Here is a 13,421-nt window from a genome sequence, read left to right as displayed (position 1 = left end):
AGAGATAAGCTATTCATGATGTGAATTAAGGGAATTTTAAGGTGCACTTTATAAGTTGGAAACTATTGGACTAGGATGACTTTATGGAATAAATCCTGGGATTGATGGTCATAGAAATAATAGCTTACTCTGATAAAATGTGCTTACTCTTGAAGAATTAATTACAGATGCTTCATAATTTTTTCCTCTACCAGAATGTGGCTATTTTTCTGTTGACTTCTCAATTTGGAACAATCCATTGGAAACTGCATCTATTGCAAAATTACATAACATGCAAACAGGTACTGTTTTGAATCTCTCAGATATGGAATGTTCAGAATTTGAAAATGAGTACTTATTAGTCATAGGAGTTTTGAGGAGCACATATATTCTGTCCTCATAACAACTTATTTACTTTTAAAAGTTATGGGTTTCCATAGAATTAAACTGTTTTCGGTTTTAGTATGAGAAAATACTAAATTTATTCTTTTTTCAAAATATTGGCAAGTTTATTGTGAAAATATTGTCTAGTTGGATAACATTCAAGTTGATGACTCTCTGATAAAAAAAGAGTAATCGATTCAAATTACATGCCAAATAGTATTGATTTTTAAAAAGTTGCTACATAAAATACAGAATAATATTTACTATACAATACAGTGAAATTATATTTTATGCAGCTTATTTTTTAATTTAATTTTATTGTCAAATTGATGTACAATGGGGTTACAGTAATTGTGAGGTAGTGAATACATAACTTTTCAAACTTGTTACCCCCTTTCATTTTTCTCACAGTTTTCTTTCACCTCAATACTCCTCACAAGTTGTAATGTACATTTCCAACATATTGTCTTGTGAGTAATGCTATTGCATTGTCTTGCTCTTTGTCCTTTGTGTCGCCATTTTGTTGTTCCTGTTCCCTTCCCTAATTAAGGTAAATGTATACACAATACACAGGCTACCAAAATCAAATAGAGCCGGGGACAAACCATAGGGGGAAAACCCCAAAGAAAATAGAAATCATATAGTACATTAAAAACAACTGCAAAAAAAATCTCTGTATTCATATCTTGGAGTTCATTTTGCTCAGCATCAGCTTATATGTTCATATATACACATAAAGCCACTGGAAAATAATAGTTGCATGGACACTATATCATGTGAACAACATGTTACAGTTTTTGATGTTAAAAGTTGAATTAGGATTGGGGAAAACGTGATTTTGATAAAGGAATTTCAAAAGAGTTTAAAAATTATGACAGGCATATTTTAATTGTTCAAACTTTTTAACAACTTAGCCTATCAAGAAAATTGCCTGGGAAAATAGGCTTTCATTCAAAGAAACTATGGAGACTTAGTTGAGAGGGAGAAAAGTGGGTAAAAATAGCTCATTTTCACACTAAACAAACTTCAGAAACCTTACTGTAAATCCTGTAGGTTTCCTTGAGAATTGTCCTTACCAAGGAAACATACTCTCACTGTGTGAAATTCAAAGTTCTTAAAAAAAACTTAGACATCAAAATTTGTGAATTGAACTTTAATTACCAAAATTATTCTTTGAAAAAGATAATTTGAGTCAAAATATTTAGGCAGAAAGTGCCCTCCAAAATGAAAGAAGGTATTGGGTTCACACTTTTCTGTTTGTAACACTTTCCCCAATGTCTTTGCACGTGAAGCACTGAAACACAGAAAAAAAATCTGATTGGATACTCCAATGATTACACATTTATAAGCAGCTCACAAAAATAATATCCTTATCAACATGAGGTAGTGAAGACTTCTCATTACATAAGCCAAAAAGTTTGGGATCAGAAAAGAATTGAGAAAATTGAAAGGGTAAGCAAACAATGTTCTTACAAGCCCTATCTAAGCATATTGACTTCAGCAGTGGAGGGAGGCCAGAAATTTTGATATAGATTGTCTTAATATTTTTGTTACCTAAAGTGATTTTACAGAGCCTATATGGCTCACTACAATGCAGAATAGACTGAATGAAGACAGGAAAATAAATTCTGTGTTCAAATGAGGCAACTTCAAAGAGTTTTAAAAGAGAAACCATGAAGATATAGCGGGGCAGGGTGAGGAGGAGATCTTTTAGTCTTTCAGCTTCACTGGACTTGAGGCCAAGAAGCTGTGCTTAATTGGAAATTAGGCAAGAGCTAAGAGGAGGACATAGATTTAGGACATAGAAGCATTGTCCTTTGTAACAGACACTGTCACCCAAGGTATGGATCATTTAACTCTATTATTTTCCATACATCTTGCTGAGCAAATGCAAGACCAAGAAAAAAATAATCTATTGAAATAATTTTGCAAAGAATAACTTTACTGATCCTGATATGGTATCTAAGGAGAGACCTAAGAGAGAACATAAAAGTGGAGTATACTTTGGTTTCCTCTAAGCATCTTCTTAGCAAAATATATCTTTGAGGTTAGAAGTGATTGAACCAAAAAGTAGATGGAGTACTTATTTTTGTGGCACTTTAGACACAAGAAGACTTTCAATGTAAAAGAAAAAAAGTATAGCTAAATATTTGTGATCACAGCTTCTTGGAAAGGTTGTTTGGAGACAAAGTTTTACATTAGAGTTGTCCTCATTAACATAGACGTTGGGTGTTCGTGGCAACCAAATGCAAAGGTGAAGTTTAATGGGCTCTTTTAGACAAGTAAACAGCATGGTAGAAAAAATGGCAAATAATATTTAGTAAATTAGTTTGGTTAATTACTTTGCCAGAACAAAGAATGAAAGATATAATTCAAAATCACTTGACTTACATTCCTCAATACAATAAAGGATTTATATGACAAACCTACAGCCAGCATTATACTCAATGGTGAAAAACTAAAGCCATTTCCTCTTAACTCAGGAACAAGACAAGGATGCCCACTCTCTCCACTTCTCTTCAATCTAATATTAGAATGCCTAGCTACAGCAATAAGACAAGATGCAGACATAAAGGGGATCCAAATAGGGAAAAAGAAATAAAACTCTCCCTCTTTGCAGATGACATGATCTTGTATTTAAAGAATCCCATAGACTCCACTCCCAAATTACTCAAGCTGATTCAAAACTTTGGCAAAGTAGCAGGTTATAAAATTAACCCCCAAAAATCAATGGCTTTTCTCTATGCCAACAATGAGAAAAGTGTGTCTGAAATTAGGAAAGCAACTCCATTTGTAATAGCCCCACAAAAAATAAAATACATAGGAATTCACTTAACTAAAGAAGTCAAGGACCTCTATGATGAAAACTTTAAAATCTTGAAAAAGGAAATCAACACAGAACTTAAAAAATGGCAAAACCTCCCATGCTCCTGGATTGGAAAGATTAACATCATGAAAATGGCAATACTTCCCAAGGCTATCTACAAATTCAACGCAATACCTATCAAAATTCCAACCTCATTCTTCAAGGAAATAGAAGAGGCAATCCAAAAATTCATATGGAACAATAAAAGACCCCGAATAGCAAAAACGCTCCTCAACGGAAAGAACACTGCTGGAGGAATATCAATACCAAATTTCAAACTCTACTATAAAGCCATAGTAATCAAAACAGCTTGGTACTGGCATAAGAACAGACCTCAGGACCAATGGAATAGAATTGAAAACCCAGAAATAAACCTACAGACCTATAGCCATCTAATCTTTGATAAGGGAGCTAAAATAATAGAATGGAAGAAAGACAGCCTCTTCAGTAAATGGTGCTGGCAAAATTGGTTAACTACATGTAGAAAACTAAAGCTAGATCCTTACATATCACCCTGCACCAGAATCAACTCCAAATGGATCAAAGACCTTGAACTCAAAGCAGACACTCTGAAAATATTACAGGATGGAATAGGAGAAACCCTATGTCTCCTTGGCTCAGGCCGAAATTTTCTGAATAGAGACCCGGAAACACAACAAATCAAAGAAAGGTTGGACAAATGGGATTGCATAAAGTTGCAGAGCTTCTGCAGGGCAAATGATATAGCTAGCAAGATCAATAGAAAGCCCAGGGATTGGGAGAAGATCTTTAATAGCCATAAAACGGACAAGGGTCTCATGGCTAAAATATACTTGGAACTCAAAAAATTATATCCCCCAACAACAAATCCTCAAAGAAACAACTGCCCAATAAATAAGTAGGCGAAAGGCTTAAAGAGAAACTTCTCTGAAGAAGAAAGAAGGATGGCCAATAGACACATGAAGAAATGTTCAACATCCCTAGCCTTAAAAGAAATGCAAATCAAAACAACATTGAGATATCACCTCATTCCAGTTAGAACGGCAAAAATCAAGAACTCTAACAACAAAAGATGCTGGAGGGGATGTGGACAGAAAGGAACCTTACTTCATTGTTGGTGGGAATGTAAACTTGTTCAACCACTTTGGAAAGCAGTATGGAGGTTCCTCAAAAGACTTCACATAGAACTCCTCTATGACCCAGCAATCCCACTTTTGGGCATTTACCCAAATGTTTACAAAAAAGACCACACTAAAGCTACCAGCACAACTATGTTTATTGCAGCATTATTTACCATAGCTAAGATCTGGAACCAACCCAGATGCCCCTCAGTAGATGAATGGATCAAGAAAATGTGGTATATATACACAATGGAATTCTATGCCTCCATCAGAATGAATGACATTGCCCCATTTATTAGGAAATGGAAAAACTTGGAAAAAATTATATTAAGTGAAGTAAGCCAGGCCCATAGAAACATAGGTCCCATGGTTTCCCTTATTTGCAATATCTAGTATATGTATGAGTCAAGCGGAAAAGGTCAGATAATGTGATGTCAGGAAAATGAACCCTTAGATATGTATTTTAATGTTTTTTTCTGTCATATATATGTTTCTAAGGTATTTATAAGATTATCTCTTTGTTGCTTTGTGTATCCTTCCCCCACAGTATAACCCCTGCTTTCTCTATATTTCATGTCAGTATAACTTGTGGAGGACATGGGGAAAAACCAGTTGTTTAAGGAAACAGGTGGACCTGTTGCAACAATGAGAAGTACAATTTGTCATGTCCAAAACGAGCTTTAGAATGTCGGTGCGGGGCGGGGGGAATGGGGAGGAAGGAGAAGGATTGGGATTGGGGGGGAGGGGGGAGGCTGTGAAGGGATGTGAAGGGTAAACAAAGGAGGAGGCTGCAATGCTTGGTAAGAAATGTATGCATTATCCTACCCATGTAATTGTAACCCCTCTGTACAGTATGTCAACAAATAAAATAAAATTAAATTAAATTAAAAAAGAAAAAGAAAAAACAAAAGAAATCACTTGCCTTAAAAATTTGACGGAAGAGTATTGAAGAGAGATGAAAGAAAACATAGAGGACGTTTCTGTCTCCAGTGGAGTAATGGGTTCTTGATATTGTTTCTCCCATTCTATCTTCACAAGCTATAAAGTGTGGCTGAGGACTGGATTATCCACTGCAGACAAAGAGAACTCACAGAAGAAAATATTTGCAGCAGATATAGGTGATTCATATCCTTAGACAATCTATTTAAATCTGTTCAAAATTCTCTGCTACCCAAAACTGCCCTCTTTGAACAGCTTTGTTTGCTTTCCCAAGACTACCTTTCATTAACTATTTAAAATTTTGAGTGGTCACATTCATCCTTTCTAGAGATTGCTGTTTGGTTGTGATTTTTGTGTGTTTTTGTTTTTTGTTGTGTTTTTTTAACTAAATTTCAAAAGGTTTTGAAAGTGTATTACAATAAATATGTCCATCTAATTGTCCAATTCTCCTGGATCAGAGTGACTTCTTCTATCATTCTCAACCAACCCCTTCTCCAAGATTTATTTCAGATTTACCACGTCCTTTATCACATGTGTACATTGAGTATTCTAGCTGTACTTGTCCCTTGTTCCATTTGTCATTCATTCTATGTCTTTACTATTATTCCTCTCTGGTTTCACCTTCCTGATAGTCATTCTGTTAAACTGTCTGTTAATATTTTGAAAGGTTTAAATACATTCCATGGAGTTTCAATCCTGAATATACTTGAACTGATGTCAGCTTATATTTCCATAATTTATTCATCTGCAATAACAATTTGCAAGACTGGAGACGTGAAGGACCTAGACATGATTTTATTCTCATCCATTTGGAAGATTAATCTTTATTCAACAAGAAAGTTTAAATATGGCTTAGAATATATTCCTAACTACAAAATTTTATAAATGCCTTTGTTAAAAGGTTTGTGATTATTTTATTTTACATGGGATAATATTTTCTACTACCTATAAGTTTTGGAAAAGGAAGACAACCATGATTTACTACTATAGAGGAATATGATAGATATAGAAGACAGATTTTATGTTTGTCACATCTCTGATGAGTACCCATATTCATGACTTTAAGTCATATTTCTTACTATGTTAGACAGATAGGGAAAACATAAAACAACATATGATAAAGCATCTATTTGTGACTTTTTAAAATGTACCTTATTAAGTGATAAAACTTACTATATTAGCTAGTGTTTGGGTTTGAATTATGGAAGGTTGTTATATTTGACACATTTCTGGAAGGCACCTACTGAACAACACAAATGGTGGGTGGTACTATTTCTGCACTTTAATGAATGGTTGAACCTGCTTGGCATTAGTGCTGGAGAAATTAATCAACTCTATTGTAACTTGCACCCTAAACTTGAAAAATTTGTAATGTCACTATCGTCTACTTGTCAAATGTTATTTTGGTGAATGTGATTTTTAAAATATTATTTGAAAAGGAATCTGTTTTCAGGAGATTAAATGTAGGTTGTCATTTGTTTGTGAATGATAACATTTTTATACAACAGAACCAAGTTTTACTGAAGTACCAGTATTTTAAAGCATTAACGATCTTCTCAATTAATGTTTTTTGAATTATATTTGACCTGAAGTCAAGTTTTCCTAGCCTTGGTAGACCAATTATGGATCTATCGTTCAGGAACTATTTTTTTGGCCTACTTATGCTGGACTAAATCTTTCAGTAATCATTAGAAGAGGGGTATTAAAAATAATTTTGTGACATTTGTGATCTTGGTCACACATATGGTCTGGTCATTTTTTTGAAAGTTTGAATTGCTGTACTTTCTGTTAGATTTTGTGATCTCATCTTGCATTTTAAGTTGCATTGCATTTCACAATTGCATACTGCTAATTCTGGTGTCGTAAGGAATTGATATGGATTTTCAATTACTTTCTGTTGACATGTTTCATGAGTCTAGGTGAGATATCTTGCCCTTGTTATCTGATGAAGCAGATAACTGGGACCTGGATCCTAGGACCCATGGGTCCTGCAGAAGAGTAATACCTTTTAGATATCATATCAGAAAAATTGGGTATAATCAGTAGGAAGGCTTCCGAAATTGGAGAAAAATATTTTGGCATCAGTGAATTAAAACAATAAACAGAGCAGCAGGGTAAAGTCCCTTATAGATTAGAGGAAAACAATAATTTTTTTTTACAATGTGAATTCAGAAGCCCAAGAACACTTAGAAGGTATCAAAAGTTTATACCGAAGACATTGAATTGATGCTTTTTATATTCTAATGTACATTCTAAATCTTATTATTTATATTCTAATCTATTTATATGTCAAATTATCAATTAATTCTAGTAAGTTTCACTGTGTGAAATAAAATATTAGCACGTATAAAGATAAAATATATAACTATATATAATGTAAGAAAAAGGCACATGTTTTTCAATGTACTGTTGTGGTTAGGGCATCAAAAGCAACTGTGTTTTAAAGTATTGCTCCATTATTTCTACCTCAGTGTTTGACAGAGTTGGACCTAAAGCTTTACCATTTGTAGATTTACAGCCTAGAGGCAAGAGGAAACACTGTGATAAACATCACCAATTTAAGGCCTAATATCAAGGAGAAACATATAGACTTCTCTTGTAACTGTGAAAATATTTGGTGAAAGAAAGGCAGTAGTGTAAATTCCTGCCTGGTTGGATGGTAGACTGGCCAGGACATTAGGTAATCATGCATGTGAAAACTTTTTCATCTTCTTGGCTTTAGCTACTTTTGAAATATTAGGTATAAGAAACAATTATATTTTGATAAAATGCCTTCTAGTCTAAATGATTCTGTCTTAATTGTTCATCTCTCCATGATCCTTTTTAACTAAGATTAGTTTTGTTCCAGTAAGACAATCTATGCTGTCAGGGTAAGATATTCTGGTTGGTCTGTTGCTATATGAAAGAAGAGTAAAGGATCAGGTAGACATTTGTGCCAGTACGACCTCATTTAGGAAATTTTAAGCCCAGAAGTTTAGAAGTAGCTCTTAAGCAAGGCTTGCTTTGAATCCATTAGCTCCACAAAGCTAACTCAGTTGATAAATAAGTACTTGAAAAGCTATCACCTTTGGACCTAGCTATAAAGGCTTCAAAGTATGATCAAATTTAAAATGAAAAAGACTTGAAATAGTCATTGACAAAAAATTGCAAATGTGAGCAATCGACCAAACAATATGTTTTTTCCAATATACACAGAATTTTAGAGAATTAAGATCAATAGCATTTTTAGGAACAATAAGGTTTCCTGGTTACAAACAGTCAACCAGGGATATATGCCTGTATAAAGATTGCATCATTAACTACTTAAATTTACAGGATACTACATGCTTCAGCAGCACGTTTACCCAAATTACAACAATATAGAGATTATCATGGCATTTGCAAAAGGATGATATGAAAATTTGTGAAGAATTCAATATTTTTCATTCTTCAGAAGCAAGAAATGAAAAACAGTTATTAAAAAATTGATTACAAAAATACAAGTCGTTATGTCAAAAATGAACTTTACAACTTTGGTGCGGGGCGGGGTAGTGGGGAGGATTGAGTGGGGGGGCAGGGGGAGGATGGGAAGGGATGGGAAGCGGAAACAAAGGAGGAGGCTACAATGCTTGATAAGAAATTTACTCATTATCTTGCCCATGTAATTGTAACCCCTCGGTACAGTATTTTCACAATAAAAAATACAAATGTAACAACACATATAATTCATTGAACTGAAAGTTAGTTTGACATCAGTGTATTAAATCCTCACCTTAGAAAGGCCTTTATATAGCATAATCTTTACAAAACTTTTGAAAGTAGATAACATTGTCATTTTATCCCAAAGAAATAAAATACTATAAGGACCTAGGTAAAAAAGGAATCCTAAACTTTTTCTATATGGAATGCTATCTGAAATAACACATTTATTAATGAACCTATATAATATAGAACAATGTAGAATTCAAAGTATTATATCTAGGAGAGAATGAAATAGATTATGGACATTATACAAACAAAATACAGATTATTTTAAAATATAATTTTTTCCGACAAGCACCAGAAATATTTTTAGTTTCTGTACTACTCATTTCAACAGATAAGTTAAAATGATTTCTGATTTGAAAAATCACAAACTCTGCAGAAATCATTAGAGATGTATACAAACAACTCTTGAATACAATTTGACATCAAAGTCAGGCAATTCACTTGAAGAATACCATTGAATCCATGAATTTTTAAAGTAAGATATTGCCGTTGCTTTGTATTGTGAAAATATTTTGTACAGACACAAAGATGGATTGGCATTTTTGAAAATTAAGAAACTTAACCAAACCATTATGACTTAGGAGAAAAATTTTTACAAATTTTTAAAACAAAAAAACAACAAATTCTGGGACAGAACCAGGCCCTGAATTCAAGGATAGTATTAGCACAAAACAAATGAATGAATCAATTAATTAACATAAATTAAGTGGTCACATGTGGTGAGGCAAGTAAAATGTAACACGCATGGTGACTGGATTGTGTATTATTTTGTAATAAGGCAAATTAACGTTTGTCCAAATCACTAATATTTTATTTGTACTTTTTTGTACTAAACCCTGAATTTAGCATGCATATATATGTGTGTACATGTGCACACATGTGTGTATGTGTATATGTGTGAGTGTGCTGTTGCAATGTTGCTTGCCAATGTGGACAGGGTGAGGCTGAAAAGAGCTAACTGTGTTGCAATGTTTTTATTTATCAGTGTTCTGTCATGTCATTTCTATGGAGCCACTCTTCTGTACATTTTATTTGTCAAATAATAACATCATCATAATCAAAGCATATACAACATTAAATTAGATAAAAGAGACCAATTTCAGCTCTTGTTATATGTCAGGTAAGAAGATGCAGATATAATTAGGTAGTAAGTTATTGCTGTAAGATGACTGTCAGTACAAAACATGTATTTGACCTCTTAAATTGATTATACTTTTAAGATATACTCATGGAGTGAGTTTGACCTACTTGACCAAACAGGTATTACTCTCTGGTTATTCCTGTGAAACACAAGGTGGATAAACTCTTTCCAAATTTCTGTTGAAAATAACTTTCTTTGTAACATCATATCTATTCTCACTAAGATAATCAACCCTGTATTTATTAGGTTTGAATATCCCATCATATTGACTGAAAACAGTATTGTGGATATGCTTGTTATATATACCTTTCAAAAACAAACATACAAAAAGCCTGTGTCACCTCCAGATTGTGGATGCATTTGAACTTGTTTTGTACATGCAATTGGACCTTCACTAATGGTTCTTTTGTGGGAGTAACTATCCCAAATTTAACAAATAAGGCTTTTCGAATATCTTTTCCAATATACATAACAACCCAGAGCTAGTCTTGCAATTTCTGAAAAGCCTTTGAATATTTTAGTATTATTTCAGTTCATTGACTATAGAGCTAAAGACATTTCTGAAATAAATATTTTTAAGTTCTGAAGATGTAAGTGGGTATATAGGCTTTTTTAATCTATCATTTTATGAAAACCCAGTTTTTATGAAAGTAAATAAAATATAATAAAGTGGTTTGGTGAGCTAATTATTAGTATAATTTTGTTTTCTAGTAATTGTTTTTTGAATGTAGATGATGCAGTTAAATTATTACCTTTGTGGCTCTGTACTTCAGTTAGTTTCACACTCTTTATAATTATAAGAGTGAATTTGTAGAAAAATAAAGGTATTTGAAAATGATTAGTTGTGTTTTGTGTCCTACTCTCAAGAAAATGAGTTGTTTTCAAGTGTTAATATTTTATGATTGAATCTTCAGTATCACAAGAAATTTTGAAAAACGTGTAGTAGTATTGATATCTTTTTAAACCAATTGTATTCACAAGTTGGAGAGTCTTTAATTGATGCTTAGGTCTTGGTGTCTATGATTTTTAACCTCTCGTTCCTAACATTAATGATAGGTAAGACTGCATTTTTGGGTATATGAAAGGTAAAATATTTATCTGGGGTCAAAGGTGATTTTTATATCAGTCTTGCTTTAATAGCATTTTAATGTAATATATTTCTCTCAAAATGTTGGGTATAAAAAGCAATCAAAATACTTCTAATGGTAAACAACTTATGTGAGCTACAATGTGGAAATGATTGGTCTATAGACCGGCAGTCTGTTTCCATCAGGAATTGGGAAGGTTATTCTTTCAGTATGACTGTGTTAAACAGAGATGAGGGTCCCCAGGCAATGCAGTGTTGTCATGGGATAGAATATGATTTCTAAAATTTTGAGCTAGAAATCAAGAATGTTATAGTTTAGCAGCTCCTTTCACCAGGGAGGTATAAATTGATTATGAACTTGGAGTTTTCATATTACAGTTACCTATTTCCTTTTTTTTCTTTTTGGTTTTTTTTTGTTTGGTTGGTTGTGGTGCTTGACTCTGGGCTTGGGTACTGTCCCTGTGTTCTTCCGCTCAAGTTGATCACTGTACCGCTTCAGCAACAGTACCACTTCTGGTTTACTAGCTGTTCATTATAGACAAGAATCTCTCAGAATATCCTGCCTGGGCTGGCTTTGAACTGCAGTCCTCAGATCTCAGCCTCCTGAGTAGTTAGGGTTACAGATGGAGCCACCGGCATCCCGCTTAGTTTCCTATTTTCTAACAAAGATAAAGTGAAATATTATTAGAATGTGGACAGTAATTCTGGGAAATTTTCCTAGAATTAGTGGACTAAGTGCTGGTATTTTAGCCATAAATTAGAATGAAGTTATTTGATACGGTGGGAATGGGGTGCAGGCTAAGATTTACCATTTGTGCAATGTTGTACTAATAATTCCAACTCTGAAGACTTCGATATCATCATCTGAGAATCAGAAATGGAAGTAGTTCTACTTTATGGGATTATTGTGAGGATCAAATTAGATACCATACGTAACGTACTTGGAAAAACAATCAGGATTTGATCATTTCTCCCTGTTATTTTATCATGTGATGAATTCTAACATTTTTACTGTGATTTTTATATTGTGTTTCTTTAGGATATGCAATGTGATGTATTGACATTCATTCTGTTGGTCACTTTTATGTCATTTTGAGGAAAAAACTGCAAAGAAAATTTCTGAGAAGGAAACTATTATTTTGACTCATGGTTTAAGAAAACACAGTTTAAGATTCAAATGTCTCCATTGTTTTTTTTTTTTGGGGGGGGTGGGGTCCGGTCGTGGGTCCAGAACGCTGGGCCTGGGAGCTGTCCCTCAGCTCTTCAGCTCAAGGCTAGCTCTCTACCACTTGAACCACAGCGCCACTTCTGGCTTTGTACTTTTTGCTTATGTGGTGCTGAGGAATCGAACCTAGGGCCTCAGGCATGCAAGGCAAGTTCTCTACCACTGAGCCTCCTTCCCAGCCATGTTTCCATTGTTTGTAGTTATATTTTTATTAAATAGTTGTATGGAGGAATTTCTATTCAACAATTCAATTTATAAGTACAATGGATCTTTACATAACTTTCCCACACCCTTCCAAACCTCACCCCACTTTCATTTCTTCTAGTTTCTACATTGAATATTATACCTTCCCTCTCTTCATCCATAACTCTCTTTATTCCTTCCCTTTGACTTTCTCATATCTGCCAAATGATAGCTTCTTGGTATTCATTTTGTTGGAATAAAAGTTCAATTTTATAAGAAATTTCGCCTTTTAAATACTCTTCTGCAATACTATTGTGTAAATTTGCATAAAGTCCTATGTTCCAAATACGCAACAGAACATGGGTCCTTTGTGTGTCTGGCTCTGACTTAGTTTACTTAACATATTTTTAGATCTATCTATTTCTTTGCAAATTATTTAACAGTCTTCATAATGGATGGGTGCAATCCAATTGTGTATATGTGCCCCACTTTCTCCAACCATTCCTCCACCATAAGGCATCTAGGCTGTTTTCATAACTTGGCTACAGTAAATAGTGCAGCAGTGAACATGATTGTGAAAGTGATTTTACTGTATCTTTTGGAAGAATTCGTCACTATCTTTCTGGGAGCAATCCTCTAGGCAATTTTCCAGAATAAGCACATCCGTCCTTTCTTCACCATCACAACTTTTTGCAAGTCCTCAAAAACACACTACACCCTACAGGTCTCAATAAGCTAAAACCACACTGTGCAATGCATTTTTTTCATTA

General features: G+C 33.8%; 1 pseudogene; it reads left to right on the top strand.

Moving 5' to 3' along the window:
* Positions 1-8,591: 8,591 nt before the first annotated feature.
* LOC122119054 lies at positions 8,592-8,691 on the top strand (annotated as a pseudogene).
* Positions 8,692-13,421: the final 4,730 nt, after the last annotated feature.

Source organism: Dipodomys spectabilis, unplaced genomic scaffold (assembly GCF_019054845.1).
Source record: "Dipodomys spectabilis isolate Male_0828 unplaced genomic scaffold, ASM1905484v1 ptg000161l, whole genome shotgun sequence".
Lineage (NCBI taxonomy): Eukaryota > Metazoa > Chordata > Mammalia > Rodentia > Heteromyidae > Dipodomys > Dipodomys spectabilis.
The sequence above is the reverse complement of the archived record's forward strand: the minus strand, read 5'-3'. Positions and strand labels throughout refer to the sequence as shown.